The sequence below is a fragment of the Balaenoptera musculus genome, chromosome 11 (genome assembly GCF_009873245.2).
Source record: "Balaenoptera musculus isolate JJ_BM4_2016_0621 chromosome 11, mBalMus1.pri.v3, whole genome shotgun sequence".
Taxonomy (NCBI): domain Eukaryota; kingdom Metazoa; phylum Chordata; class Mammalia; order Artiodactyla; family Balaenopteridae; genus Balaenoptera; species Balaenoptera musculus.
This window is the reverse complement of record NC_045795.1, coordinates 19,710,536-19,723,409: the sequence shown is the minus strand read 5'-3', so window position 1 is coordinate 19,723,409 and position 12,874 is coordinate 19,710,536. Positions and strand designations below refer to the sequence as shown.

Genomic DNA, 12,874 nt, shown 5'->3' with positions numbered 1-12,874 from the left:
GGGGCACTGTATGCTCTCATTCCTAACGTAGTCAATATTCACTGACAATTCTCTATGCTCATTAATATAGAGGTTACAGTCCTGTAAGTGGTACTAAGCATAGTTCCTGACATCAAGGAATTTATAAACTGATGAGGAGAAGTTTACCAAATATTTATGACAGAAGGAAGCTGTGTGATAGGGTCTTATTCAGGGGACACACAAGGGACTTGCAGGAGGATGCAGGTAGGGTTTAGAGGGCCAAGAAGGCATTGGGAAGGAGGTAGTGTTTTTTTTTTGTTTTTTTTTTTTAATTTTTATTTATTTATTTATTTATGGCTGCGTTGGGTCTTCGTTTCTGTGCGAGGGCTTTCTCCAGTTGCGGAGAACGGGGGCCACTCTTCATCGCGGTGTGCGGGCCTCTCACTGTCGCGGCCTCTCCCGTTGCGGAGCACAGGCTCCGGACGCGCAGGCTCAGCAGTTGTGGCTCACGGGCCTAGTCGCTCCGTGGCATGTGGGATCTTCCCAGACCAGGGCTCGAACCCGTGTCCCCTGCATCGGCAGGCAGATTCTCAACCACTGCGCCACCAGGGAAGCCCGGAGGTAGTGTTTGAACAGGGCTTTATAGGCTAGACAGGGTTTTCAGAGACAAACATCAGAGGTAAAAGAAAAAGTGATGGGCAATTCTCAGCGGAAAATTTCCAGGCAGTGAAAATGGCCCGAGCAAAAAGGTAGAAGTAGGAAGTATCATAGGCAGAAGGAATATATAGGAATATAAATGGATAGAGGTCCCTAGATATAACCAAATCTCCGGGACCTTCTGATCAGAGCATCTACTTCATTGCACAATGGCAGTGGGTCTTCAGGCATGTTCTGAATTCTGCATTAAATATCTGATGCGCTAAATGAGGAAACTAAATTGGCTGCACTTTGGATGCTCTTCTGCTTTCTTCTAATGAATTATGCATTTACTAGGATTGATTGGTGGCGCAAAGAACAATCAGCCTGGCATTGCCAATTCTGTTCCCTAAACGAAAACTGGCTTTAAAAATGCCCATGAGAGAAAAACAGGATAAAATTCAGTTTTTAGAAGAGACCATTTTCAGTGCTGCTGAAGTTCAAACACCCTGTTTTATGGCACCAAAAATAATCACAGTTCCCATAGCACCCATAGTACTTCCTCTTTCATAACACCCACCTCAGTTATTTACCACTGTTCTCACCACCAGGCTCCCCGAGATGGGTTCCATGACTTTCCTATTTACCTCTGTGGCTCCTTCCCTTAGCAGAGTGCCTGGCACCTGAGTTGAAATAATAGCTTGTTGAAATAATAGCTTGTTGAAATAATAGCTGTCATTTGTACCTAGGGATTTTTAAATTAAAATTGATACATGGGTGGGACAGGGGGAGGGGAACTTGTGTTAAGCTGTTACTCCTTTGGAGGGAATCTTTCTTTCCATTGGTGTTAAAGAGTGACAAACTCTCACACTAGCAGAGTTTTCTATAACATCCCCACCCCAATTCCTAACAAGCTCTGGCCTTCACTGTTTCCCTGGATGAGATTTAAGGGCTTCACCAGGGAATCTCTGAATGCTTTGACCAGTGAAGTTTTTGAGGTAGATGAATTAGAGAACCTTCACCAGAAATCAAATCAGCCAGAAACTTGATCTTGGACTTCCAGCTTCCAGAACTGTGAGAAAATACCTTTCTGTTGTTTAAGCCCCCCAGTTTGTGGTATTTTGTTATGGCACCCCTAGCAGACTAATATAGTGGGGAAATGGAAAGTCTGCTTCTCTCCAAGGGAGGTGTTAAACCCTGCTGCCACCCCCCAGATTTTTCCTAGGTAGCCTATTAGCTCTGATGCTAATCTGCAGTAGCTCTTATTTCTCCCAAGACTTTTCCTGCATATCTGTGCTTCTTTCCAGGCCTCTATCTCTAGAATGAGGTAAATGGAGAAATGTTTGGAACCATCCGACTCTACACAAATAGCTGTAATACAAGGTGGCAGGTGCCCAGCATCTCAGGAGATGTTAAGAGCTAAGATGTTATGAAAGTTCTGAAGTGAGAGGGCAGGGAATGGGGCAAGAGATCTGGGAAAAACAGATGCAAACTAGAGTACTGAAACTGGATCTTGATGAATAGATGTGGCTATTAGGAAATGGGTGAAGGCTACATGGATGGAGATAGGCTGGGGGGGGGCGGTGTTGACAAGGTAATAAAAAGATCGAGGTAAGAGTACAGGTGTGCTCCAGAACGGCAGAGTTATTCATCTTTCATTCAGTAAGTAGTTATTGAGCTCTTGTTCTCTGTGGGGAGATGGTATATAAGACAGAAACAGTCTCTACCCTTACGATCTCACAGTCCAGTGAAAAAGAGACAAAGAACAACTAAAAAGGTAAAGAAAACCATTACAATTTACAATTGGTGCTATAAAAGGCACAGGGCGTTCAAAAAGAATAACTGAGGGGAAGGATATACTTAAAGATGTGGGTGGTCAGGGAAGAACTCTCTTAGAAGTGACTTGGCGTGTTTAAGGAACTGAAAGAAGACCCTTGTGACCTGAGTCAGTAACCTGAGCTTAGTAAGAGGGAAGCCAGAGGCATGAGTGAGGCTGGAAAAACTAGAAGGGATTGGCTCACCAGGGTCTTGTAAGCATTGGCATGGAATTTGGATATTATTCTATAATAAATGCGGAATGAAGGCAGGGTTTTAAGCAGGAGAGTGACCACAGCATAATTTTTATTTTTAAAGATTACTCTTTCTGTATTAGTTATCTATTGCTACATAACAAATTGTCACAAATACAGCTGTTTAAAACAACACATGCTTATCATTTCACAGTTTCTGTGGGTCAGGAGTCCAGGCACAGCTTAGCTTCAGGCTGCAATCAATGTGTCATCCAGGGCTGGGGTCTCATCTGAAGGTTGGACTGAGGAGAGATCCACTTTCAAGCTAACATGATGATGGCGAGATTCAGTTTCTTTGGGCTACTGAAAAGAGGACCTCAGTTCTTTGTCACATGAGCTTCTCCAACATGGCAGCTTGCTTTATCGAAGCCAACAAGGGACAGATTCAGCTAGCAAGATAGAAGTCAAAACCTTTTATAATCTAATCATGAAAGTGCCATCTCAGCCCATTTGCCATATTCTATTGGTTAGAAGTAAGTGACTAGACTCACGCTCATGGGGAAGGGATTACACAAGGGTGTGAATACTAGGGGGTGGGAATCATTGAGGACCATCTTAAAGTTGGCCCGCCACAGTGGAGAATGGATTCTAGGGAAGGGCAAACTGGAGGCAAGGAGATAAGCGATACAGGCTAGAGATGAAGGATCTCAGAGAAGGGTGATGGCAGTAGAGCTGGAGAGAGTAACCAAGAATGAGAAGTGTCTTGGAGACAAAAGCAACAGGTTTTGTTCATGAATTGCGTGTGGGAGGTAAAGGAAAAAGAGGCATCAGTAACGACTTCTAGATTTCTGGCCCTCTAGCAACTGGTTGGATATTGGTGCTATTTATTTATTTTTTTAACTAAGATGGTTAAGTATAGGGGAGGACCAGGTTTGGTTTTTGGGGAGGAGAATCAAGAATTGGCCAGCAAGAAATTAACAGGAATTTTAGGTAGGTACTCAGATATCTGACCTTAGAGGAGAGTTCTGAGTTGGAATGGAAATCTGGGAATCTTTAGCACATGAACATGACTTAAAGCCATGAACTGAATGAGTATATGAGGCCCCACTGTGGGGCTTTGAATACCCCTCTAAGCTGTTTATGTGCAGATCATTCCTAGAACCGCATTTAGTCCTCTGTAAAGTGCCTCAATCTACCTTTAGAACTGCCTCTCTTTCATTTGCCCTAATTCTAACTATCTTTTAAGAAGAGTATCCAGGTTCCATCCTCTCTCTCCCGCTGGTTTTGCTTACTTAGCGGGGTGGGGGGTGGGGGGCGGGAATGAGTGTATCATTTGACTTAATCCTACTTGGCCTTGTGGTCTATTTCACTATTGTCTTAAACAATGTCATTCAGCTCCCATTCTCAATCTCATTATCGCCATTTAGGTTGTAAACTTTTTGTGGGGTGGGGGTGGGGGGAGCGTTCTTTCTTTTATCCCCCATCCCTTTCTCAGTTCTCCACAAGTGCTTATTGTATGAATGAATGTTTCGATAGCAGTTTTATTTATGGCCATTTTAATAGCTACCAAGAGGCCAAGGGGTGCTATGGGAGTTGTGCAGCTGTTTGGACCTTTGTGACTCTCAGATTTATTGATGCTGAAAAGGACTGGGGGAGTCATCAGATAGGTAAAAGGAAGCGAGAAAGGAGATAGAGTAAGGAAATACCCACAAAACCTGGGCTCAGCTGTCAAGTATCAACAGGGATACAACAGAGATGAACCCAGGTCCAGAATGAAGAGAAGAACAAGGATCTATGACAGACAGGATAGTGGGGCCACTACCACCCGTGTTTGCAGGTGCCAAAACCCAGCTTTTGCACATGTATCTAAAGTTGATTCAATTGTGTCACCTTGGACAACTCACATTAACTCCCTTGAATCTTGGTTTTCCCATCCATGAAATGGGAGCAATAATACCTACTGCAGACTTATAGTCAGGAATAAATGATACAGTGCTTCTAAAGTATCTGCTCCAGAATCTAGGGTATAAGAAGTGGCCAATGGGGAAAAAAACAAAAAAAACAGTACTGATGAACCTAGTGGCAGGGCAGGAATAAAGACGCAGACGTAGAAAACGGACTTGAGGACACGGGGTAGGGGGAAGCTGGGACGAAGTGAAGGAGTGGCATTGACATATATACACTACCAAATGTAAAATGGATGGCTAGTGGGAAGCAGCCGCATAGCACAGGGAGATCAGCTCTATGCTTTGTGACCACCTAGAGGGGTGGGATAGGGAGGGTGGGAGGGAGGCTCAAGATGGAGGGGATATGGGGATATATGTATACATATAGCTGATTCACTTTGAGTGCAGCAGAAAGTAACACAACAATGTAAAGCAATTATACTCCAATAAAGATTTTTTTAAAAAAGGAAAGAAGATAGCCAATGAACTGTAGTGTTGAGCATCATGAGGATTACGTCAAGTCAACCAAACTCACTAGGGACACGTATACTGACCAGAATACCAATATTGAACACATACGAGGAGTTAGTTGCCAGGAAGACTGGAATGTTCGTATCATGTGCTCAACACATTTTCTCTTCTGAAGGAGAGTGTATGTGGGAAGACTGAGTGCTGTCAGGAACTATTTAGTAAGTTGGAAGGACAGAGGGAGGTGGGTGTCTGGAAAAATCCAGCTGTCATGAAGTGTTCAGCCTGTCAAGGCACTCACCGCTCAGGCTGCCCTTCATGGTCGAAGGCAGAGACACAGTGACCAGAGCTTGCTTTGGGGTGCCCTTTCTAGGCATCAAGCGCATTCTGCTCCTACTGTTGTATCATTGGTTGGTTATGATGTCATTGATTAGGCTATGATTTGGGTGGCTTAAGAGTCCAGGCCTGAGGATGCAGTCTCCTTATCACAACTGGATAAGGACACAGTGTCCTCAAATGTTCCCTTTTGGTTCATATCTATGTTCATCGACTCTTACTCCCGCACAAGGTGACTGAATTTCAAGCTGGGGAGGGCGGATGCACCTTGCAGTACCATTCTATTTAACATATTCTACGTACACAATTTATTCAGAATGGTGGTTTTACAGGTAAGGAAACTGAGGTATAAGGGATTCCCTATTTAAGGACGGAGGCAGAGACCTTGTCTCTGGGTCTTTGTAGACTCCCTGTCTTGGACAATTTCCACTCCAAAGACTCTTTCTATGGAATGTCTTTGTCTGTCATATCCACACTTTCCTAAAGGAAACCTTTATATATATAGTTCAAACCCACCAAAACAAAATTAAAAGAAAAAAAAAAACAATTCTGTTTCTCCCCATTGTTATGAGATCTCTCTGCTCAAACAGGCCCTAGAGGAGAGCCCATACAAAGCAAACGTCATGCCGTGGGCAACCAACTTCACCCGCCCCCACACGCGCACACACACACACACGCACACACAACACACACACCACCACCAGAGTCGCCCCAGCGCGTTGTTTCAATACACAGCCTCTCTTTGAAGTACCAAAAGGTTAGCTGAAAGGGCCGTTCATGGCCTCGGCTGTTCTCCCCTGCCCTCTCCCTCCGATGCACTCGGTCTCCTGCGCGAATTCCCAGGATAACTCCAAAGCGGTGACACCAGCTAGTGCCAAGGAGCTCGGCGTGGCGGCGATCCGCTGGACGCAGACAGCAAAGCTCACCCTTCGCAGTTGGGCTGAAGTAACTGTCAAGCATCTAGCTCCCCCGCCCCCTCCCCGCCTGGGTGACGCCGCCGGCCCCTCGGCCGAGCCCCGCCCCCCGCGCGCTCCGCGCTCCCCGCCCCCCGCGCGGCCGCCGCGCTCGCTCCACGCGCTGCCGGCCCCGCAACTTCAGCCCGCGCCGCAGCTGCCGGGAGCCGACGTGGGAGGGCCGCCGGCGCTGGGGCCTGGACGCGGGGACCCGACTGCTTCCCGCGACCCTTTGTACCTTCAGCCGAGTGAGCGCGCTCAGGGTAGCTGCAAAGCCGGAGGTGCGGGCGGCCCGGGGCATTGCATTGGCACGGAGGCTGTTATTCTAAGCCGGAGACCTCAAGTGTCCTCCTGTCATGACAAGGAGCCTTCGTCTTTAGGTATGAGCACCTTTTTATTTGTTCTTTTTTGCTTGATTTTGCTGACAACCCGAGTGAGGTCTGTGTGGCGAGGGTGTCCTCGGCTTGCATGAGTGTTGCCTGTTAAGGAGCCGTTGGGACTGGGGCGTCCTCGGCTTCCTCCGTCTGGGAGGGTTCGGGTCTCTGATGCCCACAGGGTAGAGACGCGAAGTTGCCGAGCGGTGCAGGGCACAAGCACTTTTGCAGTCAGAACCGAGGAATGCCCAGGAGAGTGGAGGGACCGGCCCAGAAGATGGTAAGGGGCCCCCGGCAGTGCCCGGCGGCTGGAGCATTTCTGGGCTAGGACACGCGTGGCCGGACGTTAGGTGCCCTGTGGCGGGCGGGGTGGGGGGGGTGAGAGCGCCCCGGGGTGCGGGTCCTGAGCTGCCGGCTGCCACCGAACGACTTCCGGCACTCTCAGCGCCCACGGGGAGTCCAGCTCAAGGCTGAGATCGCAGTCTCTGGGGTCCCAACTTGCCCCCAGGCTGCCCGGATTCAGCTTGGCAACGAACCAGCCTCATCCCCGCATGTCTGAATTACAAATTGGCAATGTGGGGTGACGAGGGGGGGGGATGAGAATTGGCAGGAGGGGCAAGAAGGAGAAATTTGTTGCATTGATGCCAACCAGTGTCTGGAAAAACGGGGGGGGGGGGGGGGGGGAGTGGGGTGGTTGATGATGCACCTGAGGACCGGAGCACCCCTGCAAGTTTCTGTGGCTTGGGAGATGGTCTAGAGAAGAGAAGCATCTGCGACTCTGTTACCGCGAGACTGTACCCTCCCATCCCCCTCCCCCAGGGTAGTGGGGAGCGGATAGAGAACCTCATGTTAGAAGGGAGTAGGTGCTGCTGGAAATTAGACAAGCGGAAGCCATCCCGATGTTAAGGTGGCAGAAGCGCTGTGCCAGTCCCTCGTGCGAAGTGACAGCTCCCGCAGGAGCAAGAGAGCAAGTGGAAAAGCAAGATAACCGGGCGGATTTTGTTGGGGGGAGGGGCGGGCGTGGTGCAGAGGGGATGTTGGCAGCGTGGAAGGTTCTTATCCTGAAGATACCAACGTGTTGCTCGAGTGACAGAGAGGAAACGTTTAAGCTTTTGGTTCCGGGGGAAACAATCATGATTGTCTTGGAAAACATGTTGGGTCCGTCTTTCCTCCCTGCTCCCCACTTCCTGCACGCTCACAGCCATGCAGTTGGTTGAAGTTCTAGGGCTGGGACTAATCGTCGCCCCCATTCCCAAAGAGATTATACTTGGCGCTCCGTATGGGACTGGGCATCTTCTGTGAGCATTTGCCCCTTTGTTATCTGACACGTGATCACTTCTTCGTTTTTGTTTTCTATCAGGGTTATCTGCCTCTGAGAATGTTCCTCTCCTCCTACCCACCCCCCCCCCCCAGGATACTCCTATTCACCTATTTCCCCTCTTCGTCTTCCTCCTCCAGCCTTTTTGGACCAGCCTCTGAGTTTTCCCTCTGATCCCCACCCACCCACCCTCCACCTCCATTGTGTCTCCATCAGACTGTTTTAGCTGCTGTTCCAAGCAAGGGATGTCAGCTGTGAACTCTTCAAGAAGGAGCATCATCAGGCTACTCTCCAGTGGTTAATTAGGAAGCAGCCAGTGGCTAACCTTCTGTAGGAGCAAATCGCAGGGGTGTGTCTACTCAGGGTAACAGCCACTAGAGGAAAGGGCCTCCCTGCTTTTCACCGCCCCTGGTAGCCCAGCCCTCAGGCTCAGCCTCTTGTGCCCAGCTCCCCCTTCAGTAGAGATACTGCCTAATCCTGTCTCTTCCCCAGGAAGGTGATACATTTGTCCAAAAATCTGCTGCATCCACGCATCTGAAAACCTGAATACCGGAGAATCTGTACTACATATGTTGCTTTTCCGAAAGGCGCCCAGTGGGTGCTGCTTCTCTCTTCCTCTGCCAATCCAGTGTGAGATTTTTGCTTTAAATATTTTATCTTATGTATAAATATAAAGAAATACCAAGCTAGAGCGAGGAAAAGCTAATAAAAGCCTGCACTAGGGACTTGCACAGAATTCTGGGTACCCGAACACTAGTGCCAACAATGGCTCTCTTTCTTTTTGTTGACTGCAAAGTCAAATTATTTCCAGCAGAAAAGGGACCCATCCCTTTTCAAGGGTGACCTGGAGAAACCAAGGGGCCTGGGAAGGAGATATTTATATCTACAGATGTTGGTAGCTAAACTCATATCAAATTCTACTCTTTAGTATTGAAGTCCATTGACTTGGGCCCTGCCGATGACGGCCAGGTGTCCTGCCCTAAGTCTGAGGTTGCTAAATGGATACATCCCTAGTGTAGTTAAACCCCACAGCCCAGCTGTGATACCAACCACATGCTCACTTCTGAATATAACCAAGTCACTTCCCTGCTATATTTTGGGTTAATTCACAGATTATTGGCTCACCCCTTGGTGTCAAGAAACTAAAACACAGACAAAGGCAGTTCCGGAGGGTGAGCGGCACAGCCCGCACGTTTCACATTAAATGGTAGAATCGGGCGAACAACAGTCCCTGGGGCTGAAGCATTTGCAAACAGTGTTTTATTTTTACTGTTCATTTCATTCAGTGGGTTGGGGAAAAAAGATAAAAAGCTGTCTTGTTTCTATTCTGCAAAGAAGTCAGAAGTCTAAAACCAGTTTCTGCCTTTTCTTGGGAGGAGGTGGCGGTAAAGTGAAAGTCCGTTTTGTTTATGCAGTGGGTGCTCCTCTGGGCGATGGCAGATTTGACTTTCCACTTGGGCCTTCTCTGCCCTGGTGGCCATGAGCAGGGCCTTGTGCTTCTGAACAGCTCCTCTACCAAGGCTATTTTCATCTGCCAAGCTGAACTCCACGAGCTGGAGGAGATAGACAGCTTGTGTTTGTGGCCATTCAACCAGAAAAGAATACCAGCTGAAAACAGACAGTGAAGCAAGGGAATTGGGGCTGGGGGTGGGGAGAGGAGGTACAGATAGGCCAGCAGCACATAATTGGTTCCCCAAAGGCAAACCTAGACACGGGATGGCTCCGTAAAGCAGTTGTCATGTAAACACCCCACAGTGATTATTTGAAAGATCTGTTCAACAAAGGAGAACGATTATGACTATGTGCCTTTTCATCTGGAGGGAACCCTCCTTTGGCTTCATTCCTCTCCGCTTTCAAAATCACATCCTTCTAGACAGCTTCTCCGCACAACATTTTCCCCCTGAAAATGAAAACCTCCCCATTGTGCACGTGGAGGCCTTCCAGCCGCTTCAACTAAACAAAAGCACTCAATGCACAGATCTTGAATGAATTAATATCGAAACACCCACACGCCCTCCTCCCTCTTCCTATCTCCCCTCTGAGGCCACCAAGTTCCTCTCTGGCTGAATGGCCAAGGTTTGTTGTTGTTGGCTTTTTCGTTTTGTTTTTGTTTTTTGTTTTTTGGTCACTGTACACTCATCCCACCTTAGTTGGAAGTATTCCCAAATAATAATAGATGTTTTTCTCAGAATGTGGCCGGCTATGTAGAAAAGATCATTTTACACACGGCCCAATGCTGGGGTGGCCTCCCTGGGCACCATCAAGAAAAGAAGCCACTCCGACTTATTTTCTTGTGCGCATGGTTTACATGACGCTGATGAGCAGTGCGTGGAGGAGATGAATGTTTTCACATGTCTATCACACTAATTAAAAAAGAAAATTAGATTTCTTTTCAACGGTGAAAGCAAATGAGGTGCAATATTTCTATGTTGTATTTCATAAGATCAAAACGAGCTCTCTGCCAGACCAAGGAGGGCAGAGTCTTAGACAAAGGGAATGTTTTTCACACCATTTAGCATTCAAAAATATAATAAAGTGATTAACAAGTATTTTTATTTCTGAGGTGCATTGGAAGTCCAAGTCCTCAGTGTTTTGTAATTTAAGGGAGTACTGGGATCTGGCCAAAGTTAGATTTTTCATTCAATATAAAAGTATAAGATATTGATTATACCTTCTAGGAAGTGCACGGTCTGGTAGAGAAGGAGGAAGAACCCAACTGTGTTGGACAGAGTGCTGTCCACACGTCTTGGTTTGCCCTGTATACATCTGTTGTTGCAACATAATTATTAACTTTTTTTTTTTTTAATTTATTTATTTTTGGGTGTGTTGGGTCTTTGTTTCTGTGCGAGGGCTTTCTCTAGTTGCGGCGAGCAGGGGCCACTCTTCATCGCGGTGCGCGGGCCTCTCACTATCGCAGCCTCTCTTGCTGCGGAGCACAAGCTCCGGACACGCAGGCTCAGTAGTTGTGGCTCACGGGCCTAGTTGCTCCGCGGCATGTGGGATCTTCCCAGACCAGGGCTCGAACCCGTGTGCCCTGCATTGGCAGGCAGATTCTCAACCACTGCGCCACCAGGGAAGCCCAACATAATTATTAATAGCACCCCTTTCACTCAGAAGGATTCCGGTTTGGTCACCCTAGAAATAGGGCTGTGAGAGGTCAGAGGAAGGAGAGAAAGGCTATGTTTGAAGTAGCCAGTGAAGATTTCATCCGTGCCTATGGTACGATTACAGATAAATGGAAGGGAAAAGGGAAGACTCACCAGATAAGAAGACTAGGAAGACGGTGAGCTCCCTGAGGGCACAGAAGGTCTATTTTGTTCGTTCCTGGATCCTCAGGGCTTGCGTGCTGCCTAGCAAATCATAGGCATCAAATGTGAATTCATTGCCTGTGACCTAGATTTAAGATCAAGACCGAAGGTAGGAAAGTTCACGATAGTGAGGCGGCGTGCCTGGCAAAGGTCAGATGGGCACGATTATGAAACAAGGCTATTAATAATGGTGATGGTGCTAAAACGAGGCTGGCGATGACCATCCCGTAAAACAACCTGTGTACAAAAGAACCATGTCCTGTAACTCTTATATAATAAAGTCACTCGTCTTTGGGGTTTAATGCTGTGGCTTTCACCTCTAGCACTGGAAGTGATCTATTCCTTCTCAAACAAATTGTTCAGGAAGGAACTGAAGGAACAATGACTCCATTCTCTTCAAGCTGGTCCCCTTCTGTCTTTGTCTTCTGGGAGGACTTTTGGAAGAGAGGCAAGAGCGGGGTGGGGGGAGGGTACCTCACAAATACAAAAGTAATACAGATGAACACAAAGGGCACACGGTTTTTCCTTCCCCTAATAGGGGGAATAAATCCAAAGTGACAGTTTCCTGGAGCTAGTGCAACTCCTGAGAGGTTATTCCCAGTGCAGCATTTGCTTTCACTACTTTTTGCTATATATGAAGGCCTGGAGTAACTTGGTCTTGGCCTTAACTGTGATAGTCTACCTTCTAATTAATGTGATCCTGCTGATATATGGAGGTTCAAGGTTAACTTCCCTAAATGAAGATTCCAGTATAAGTACCAGGTAACCCTTGAACGGCAGTGCCATCCTTTTCATTTATAAAGTTATTTAGCAGCGTTTTAGCCACTTTGAAATGATCCGTATCTTCCGAAATTGTAATGTAATTTAGTGTTGTCTTGGTGATGGTTCAGAAATATGTGGAGCTTAGAAAAGAGAGAGATAGACACACACAGGGATATAGCACTGAGAACGTGCATCGGGGTTCCGTTGCAGACAACAGAATCCACTCAGCAGAAAGGATATAAAATGACTTATGGAATTGTCAGGTCAGGAAGGCCAGGGAAACACACTCTAGGTCGAGCTTTCTGTAACAACTTTGAAAGTCGTGTTGTAATGGAGTCACTGCCTGATCAGTAATCAAGACGCTGCGTGCTGATTTAGGGAGCTACTGTCTCCAGAACGAGGCTGCCACTGCCACGATCAGGAAACAGCCAGCCAGGAAGGCACCACAGAAGAGCCAGACAGTCCATGAAGGTGGTTGCCAGTGGTGACAACAGAAAAGGCAGAAGTATAGCATAGCAGGCAAAATAATGTGTCGTCACCCACCCCACCAAAGATATCCATGTCCTAATCCCTGAAACCTGTGAATGAAGAGATTACCTTACATGGCAAAAGGAACTTTGCAAATATGATAAAGTCAAGCACCTTAGGATTATCCTGGATTCTCCAGGTGGGCCCAGGCTAATTTCATCAGTCCTTAAAAGCAGAGAACCTTTCCCAGCTGTGGTCATGTGACTATGGAAGAAGGGTCAGAGAGATGCAACATTGCTGACTTTGAAGGTGGAGCAAGAAGCACCAAAAGAAGA

At 47.3% G+C, this 12,874-nt stretch overlaps 1 protein-coding gene across 3 annotated transcripts in view; it reads left to right on the top strand.

Annotated features, from left to right (window-relative positions):
* The window catches only part of RIPOR2 (RHO family interacting cell polarization regulator 2), a 110,885-nt gene that overhangs the window by 17,652 nt on the left and 80,359 nt on the right, over nucleotides 1-12,874 (top strand). The window contains exon 1 of one of the 3 annotated variants that reach the window (XM_036869856.1): nucleotides 6,430-6,689. The exons of 1 other annotated variant lie outside the window; for it this stretch is intronic. The gene's annotated coding sequence lies outside the window, so the exon portion shown is untranslated. Of the gene's footprint in view, nucleotides 1-6,429; nucleotides 6,690-6,928; nucleotides 6,964-12,874 lie in introns of those variants that run through there. One more of the 3 variants, XM_036869855.1, reaches the window with a different exon arrangement.